The sequence below is a fragment of the Micrasema longulum genome, unplaced genomic scaffold (assembly GCF_059751315.1).
Source record: "Micrasema longulum isolate JH-2025_06_02 unplaced genomic scaffold, ASM5975131v1 h1tg001429l, whole genome shotgun sequence".
NCBI lineage: Eukaryota > Metazoa > Arthropoda > Insecta > Trichoptera > Brachycentridae > Micrasema > Micrasema longulum.
This window is the reverse complement of record NW_028278615.1, coordinates 27,209-34,160: the sequence shown is the minus strand read 5'-3', so window position 1 is coordinate 34,160 and position 6,952 is coordinate 27,209. Positions and strand designations below refer to the sequence as shown.

Here is a 6,952-nt window from a genome sequence, read left to right as displayed (position 1 = left end):
CGCATCTAAAGAACTCCCAACGTGACACTCAAGTCTGGACAAACCAACGGAAGAATGAGAAATTCAGTATTTCATCTCTAGCATAATCCAATACCACACAGCTCCACAAGATGTGTTTGGCCGATTGATGGTCATCTCCGCAAGCACCAAACTAATGAAGCTTGTTTCTGAACTACCCATGTCTCAAAACCGTTTTTCCGGTATGATGGTCAAATACCAAAAACTTACTATACATCCTGTGCATGATAGATGGTAAAAAAGACCACGTCCATCTCCCTGTACGTGCCATGTCCCATCTATTCTGATATTGATTGAGAGTTACGCTTCGTATAATATCACATATTTAGTTCGCTAAATCTTGTTTCGGAAGTATTCCCCACAGAGCATTTTGCTACAGCCTCTCTAGTCTCAAAATCTATCGGGAGAACTACTGCAAGCACAGGAAGGGTCTCAGACGCCACAGTCTGATATACCGTTGTCAGTGCCAGCTGAGAAACCTTTGTCCACTGAGGAGTGCTAGTCTAGCCATACAAACATCCAAATTATGTACCCGGGTCCTGGGCCGCATACAATTATTACGTTTTGCTACCAATGCATTGCCCTATGCACCACTAGATGCGGAAAGGGAAATGATGTCTATGAATCCTGGCGAAAGTCTATGGGACAAACTTATCTGTCAAAACGATGAAGTCAATCTATGAATCCAGAGTCTATGATCAATCTGTCTATCTGTCACTAGTGTCAATGTACTATATAATCTGTGGTGTGAATCTGTCAATGTCAAACAGCTGGTCAATCAGTATCAAAATTCAATATATCAGTGTAAAATTTGGGTGAGCGCGCGCTATCTACAAAAATAAGTTTACAAATTATTATGTATTGAGCATATCATTAGTTTTATTATTTTGAGTATAACGCATTCCAATGGCGGTACAGATGGAAATTAAAAATGTGTCATATTTTTTTGTGTATTGTGGTTATAGACAAAAATATGTTTATAGTTATTTTTGAATATATAAACGAATAAGTAAATAAATTTATGTATTTTAAGTTTCAAATGTTTAAAAACACTAATAACTTTATAGGATTTGTCAAAAATAGTAAAAAAATAATATTTCTCATAAAGTTCCGAAAATTTATGTGCGATTATTTCGAACTGAACGAAAAAAAAATTAACGATTTTTTTTCCCGGTTTTATACTTTCGCCAATGATCACATATTAGACACGTTCAGAGTTCAGAGAAGCGCAAAAACCAACCACTAGCTCATTTTTTAATTTGGTAAAATAAGGATACAACTCATGTTAACACCTAATATATTTTGTAAATAATAAGTTTATCATGGCTGCACATACATATTTTAATATGTTTTTGAAAAAAATCAAGGCCACTAGGTCAGTGATGGGTAACGTATGACGCGCATATCAGAGGTGACCCATCAAGACATTTTGGGTGACACGCATCATTTACGGACAATCTTTGCCCAAAAACAAGCGATTTTTTTTTTTTTTAAAAGAAATATTTGCGTTCTTATGATTTACCCAAATATTTAATTTTGAGGGCCATTTTCAACGAGTTGTAAATAACTCACTATTAGAAAATGGAATCGAGTTGGGGTAGAGTGGGATTCAAACCACGGACCTTTGGTCCGTGAGTCCGAGACACTAGCCACAGGACCACAACCCGATCAAAATTAAAATTTTAAATTTTATTATTTCTTCGTTTATTGGACTTACTTCATTTCTCTTTTATTTCTTCATCATTATTTCCTTTCCGCACCCAATGGTGCACAGGGCACTGCATTGGTACACCAATCGAAGCGTATCTTGATATTTTTTTATACATGAAGGTAAGATGATCAGTCTTACGCTTCAGTCGCCATTCCAGGGACTATGAAATATTCTAGTCTAAAAACACTTTTTGAAATAAATATTTCATCTCAACCACGTCGGGAATCGAACCCGAGACCTCTTGCATGGTAGGCAAACGCGCTGACCACTACACCATGAGGCCGACATTTCTCTTTTATTTACTTATTAAATTATTCATATTCTTAGATGTGACACGGCGCTAGAATCAAGCCAGGTTTTTTTAAGAATTTTGACATGCCGAGCTATAAAGGTTACTCATCCCTGCACCTAGGTCTTTGTCTTAAATTGAGATTATTATGCTAAATCAGTGTGATAGACAATGTTATTGTTACTAAGTATAAATAAAAATAAAAGATTAAATGAATTTATTTATTAAAATTTTACATCGATAATAAATTGTGCATAAAAATAATTGAAGTGTTCAATTATATATTATATCTAAGTTAATTTTGTTTTTTTTTAAAAATATATTTTATACAAGTACTCAAAGTTTTATTGTGTATCAATTCATATTATTATCTCTGTACAAGCAGCTTTAGTGTTCCAACACGGGTGAAGATGGTCAAAAAAGTGTCGAGGAATTGTATCAACTGAAGTTAGGGCAACCCGTGCTGCCTGGAGACCCACAGATACGCATACAGCCTCCGAGGCGCCGAGTAGCGCGGCCAGCGCGAGGCCCGCACCCAGGCAGTCTCCAGCCCCCGACACACTGCGCACATCGTCCAACCGCTCTCCAGGATACAGCCTGCATTCGAGCCCTCCTTCATTCCCTTCCATATACACCATTCCCAGTGTGAAGAATGGCGATTCTTGGCCCCTTCTTCTCACTATGAGCACGCCTCTCTGCCCCATAGTTACAATTAGATTTTCTACTCGTTGCATAACAGTTTTGCACATTTGTAGAATTGACTTAGTGTCATTGACTGAGTATTCACCGCGGTGTCCTAAGTACGAAGCCATCGCTACGAGCTCGTTAAGATTAGGCGATGTAAAAGCTAGAGGCTTTCGATTCTTGTTTTCAAATGGTTTTGTGGCTTTTCTTTTATCCGTCGGCTCAAAGAACACTTGAACAAAAACAAAAAAACATATTAATTTTCCAATAATAATGGTAATAAAATGATTTTAGTTTATTTCTTTGCATAGTTTTTTTATGTTCAGTTACTTTGACATGATTATCTATTATCTATAGCAACCTAAAATTGCTTCTTACAACGACTTGGTTCGAATCCTTGGCACCTTTTTATGTTCAGTTACTTTGACATGAACATCTATTATCTCTAGCAACCTAAAATTGCTTCTTACTACGACTTGGTTCGAATCCTTGGCACCTTTTTATGTTCAGTTACTTTGACATGAATATCTTTTATCTCTAGCAACCTAAAATTGCTTCTTATTACGACTTGGCTCGAATCCTTGGCACCTTTTTATGTTCAGTTACTTTGACATGAACATCTATTATCTCTAGCAACCTAAAATTGCTTCTTACTACGACTTGGTTCGAATCCTTGGCACCTTTTTATGTTCAGTTACTTTGACATGAATATCTTTTATCTCTAGCAACCTAAAATTGCTTCTTATTACGACTTGGCTCGAATCCTTGGCACCTTTTTATGTTCAGTTACTTTGACATGAATATCTATTATCTATAGCAACCTAAAATTGCTTCTTACTACGACTTGGCTCGAATCCTTGGCACCTTTTTTTCAATTCCTCCCTATTGAAATTATAGACAATCTGATATATTTCAATTCTTTATCTCCACAATATTTATGCGGAGATATAATTAAAAGCGATTCTTTAGTAGGGAATATGCAAGTCATTTACCAAACTTATGATTATTGGTTGGTTTAAGTCACTTCATACAATGTGTAGCACTTACACATTGTATGTTTATTTTTATAGCCCATTTATTAAGATGGTTAATACAGTCATCCAAATCTTTAATCACCTTTACTTTATTTGTGCATAACAAGAAATTTTCATAAAAATCATTTGAGTGTTATTTATCATTACTAACTCGGACTAAAATTGGTATTATTTAGGTGCATAAATTTTCATGGTCACTGTTATCAATCATATATTTATGTATCTTTTTTGGGTGATCCTGTGAAGGTTAGATTCGTTCCGACGTTTCATTTACCCCGAAGATGGCTCCTGCAATGGTAGCCGAAATGTCGGAACAAATCCAACTTACACGGAATCACCCAAAAAAGATAAATAATAATTTCTTGCATAATTTTGTTGATGGTTTTTTTTTTACATATTAATTTGTATTTGTTATTTTGTAGTCTAATTTTGTTTTTGTTTCAGCATAATTTTTATTTTATTCGTAACATTTAATTTTGATTAAATAAACTTGAATATATACAAATGTCTCTGTGTCCAGGCAGTTTAAGAATACAGTTATGTGTGAGAAATAAAACCAAAACCCTAGACGATTGTTTTCGACTCGATGCCGCTTTCAGATAAAAGTTCTGAATATGGAAATCGAGTGAAGATAAGTCAACTTCGTTGTGTAGTGGTTGACATGTCCACATACCATTTTTGAAGCCATATGGGTTTGATTTCTCGCAAGGTGGACTTAAAATATTGTTTTTAAAAGTTTTTTGAACCGCAGTATTTAATTGTTTCTGGACTGGCACCTGACGCATAATACTGATCTCCTTACCTCCTTATTTTTTTATATTTATTGAATTTTTTCTCTTATAATTACATAGGTTTACAGAACACGTGAATAATAATAGAACAAAATATTAAGAAAAAAAATTCCACATAGGCAAAGCCAGTGCGTGCGTATACCGGTTTAATCAGTTTAACCTAACAGCACGAATTTATGAAGAAAATTTCACATACATACTAATACATACGTGCACACACACATATCCACCCACCCTATACATGTGTATATACACATTTACTTGCATACACATATATAAAAAATATATTATATAAATATTTTACTACCAAAAACTGAAAAATAATATATTTTGATAGCAATTGAGCTAAAGAAATCAAGTACATCTCTTTCCATGGCCCATTTTTTAGTATATTTTTTAAAAGTATTGATTGGTTAAACTTTTCATGTCTCTCACATTATTAGTAAATACATTGTATAGTCTGGAAGCGAAGAAGAGTACATGTCTCCGCCCTAATCCAGTTTTACAGAGCGGTACTTTGATTTGAAGACTAATACCCGTATGCAGAGACAAACCTTAAGGTGAGGAAAGTACATTCTATTGTCTTCACCTTCAGGTTATTCTCTGCATTTAAAATTAGAATGTACTTTCCTCACCTTAAGTTTTGTCTCTGCATACGGGTATAAGCCTCTGACTGGTTCGATTTTTATTAGTTATAAATCAGTTTTTTCGCATGTGTATATATAAATTTCAAAACCTGTACGCAATACACTCCTCTTACTCGTATGTCCATTATTTCAGTTTCTTTAAATAATAGGTAGTGGTAAGTAGTGGTTTTTAAAAATGTATATATGTAACATAATATGATTTTTGATTATGATATTTTTTTAAGTTTTTATTTTTACAATATACATAAGAGGTATTCAAAAAATAAAAGATAATTACATAGCAATGAAATACATATTAACAGTAAAAAACTAAAAATCCCACAAAGGCATGGCCTGTTCATGGGTATTCAAGAAATGTTCATGATTTTTTTGCTCTCATAATAAATAGACAGGACGGTATAATATTTTTGTGTAATATAAGAAAGAGAAATGGAAATATTCTTTCAAAGATTAGAAGGAACTTTTTATTTTATAGTAATTAAAAAAGGAAATAAAAAATATAAAAAAACTTAGAAATAATCTTTATTATTAAAGGGCAACAAAATATATCATAGAAAAAAAAAATTAATATCTCTAGTTTGAATCCAGGATAGTTCGTATTTTTTAAAAGAAGGAACATTTTGAAAGTTTGGGATCAATTAAATATTATCAGTAAAAAAATAATTAAATTTTTTTGGGCCTATAAAATATGCATGTCTGTGCTAGCATCATTTTACAGTGTGGTATTTCTAGCACACGATTACCTCATTGACTTGACCTATTTGAATTACTAGTGAATACATTATGGTTCTTAAGTATATATTTTAAAAATTAAAAACAATATATTTGTATTATTTCCAAAAGTTTAGCTTCTTGGAACAATTAGAAAGAGGAAAAAGTGCGATTTTTGTGAAGCATTATTTTTAAGATAAAGTTTTGAATAGTTTCTAATGGTTTAATATGGTGGTTAAAAGCTCCCCCCCTATACAATTATTCCATGGGAAAGCGATGACTGTACAAGTGCATAATATACCATTTTAATAGTATTTGGCTAGGCTATTTTTAACCGTTTGAATAAATAGGTTAAATATCTCAGTTTACTAATAATTACTTCAAGATGATTTGTCCATTTAAGTTGACAGTCAATGATTACTCTCGGGCATTTTATGCACCTTTCAGACTTAATTTTTTCGCAGTTATTACATATGTCAAGATTACAATATTTATTATGAAACATTACATTAAAGGAAGAAGAGGGGGAATATGATTTTGAGTTATAAAATGGAATAAACAATGTTTTATTACAACTTAGCGAGTGAAGACTTCAATCTAACCACTCCTTGATTATAGTCATACATTTATTGGCTTTTTTGAAAGTATTATCCCAGGTATCACTTTGTACAATTATTACAAAGTGGCGCAGTTGGTTAGACGGCCAACTGTGAAAATGGCGTCGCGGGTTCGATTCTCGCCAGCTGCAAGAAAAAAATCCAAGAAAGTTTTTTCACAATTGTTCTGGGTGTTGTGGTGTATTTTTCATTACTTCCTTCCATATCACCTCTATCCTACCTGCGGACAAGCCTTTAAATAGAGGCTTAGCGGGTTATTCCATTTAAAAAAAATCTCCATAAGAAACTAATTTACCAGGGACAGCTATATTATAAAGATCATTGATATGTATATAGGAAACAACAAAGGGCCAATAACCGTTCCTCGTGGGACTCCAATCGAACAACGTTGTATTTGGTCAAACCAATGCGGTACTCTATTCACCACTGTGTGTCGAAAGAGGGATGACG

The 6,952-nt window shown here is 33.5% G+C and overlaps 1 protein-coding gene and 1 long non-coding RNA gene across 4 annotated transcripts in view; one reads left to right on the top strand and one right to left on the bottom strand.

Annotated features, from left to right (window-relative positions):
- The first annotated feature begins 740 nt into the window (after positions 1-740).
- Positions 741-6,952, top strand: part of LOC148275426 (uncharacterized) — a 33,251-nt gene continuing 27,039 nt past the window's right edge. For both annotated transcript variants that reach the window (XR_015824024.1, XM_088235723.1), the window contains exon 1: positions 741-760. The gene's annotated coding sequence lies outside the window, so the exon portion shown is untranslated. The remainder of the gene's footprint in view (positions 761-6,952) is intronic.
- Positions 2,229-6,914, bottom strand: LOC148275429 (uncharacterized). Of its 2 annotated transcripts, none has more exons than XR_015824026.1 (3): positions 6,861-6,914; positions 6,459-6,628; positions 2,229-2,934 (listed from the first exon to the last, which is right to left on the bottom strand). It is a non-coding gene; the product is annotated as an uncharacterized LOC148275429 (long non-coding RNA). The 2 variants fall into 2 exon arrangements; XR_015824025.1 differs by lacking the exon at positions 6,861-6,914 and adding an exon at positions 6,723-6,850.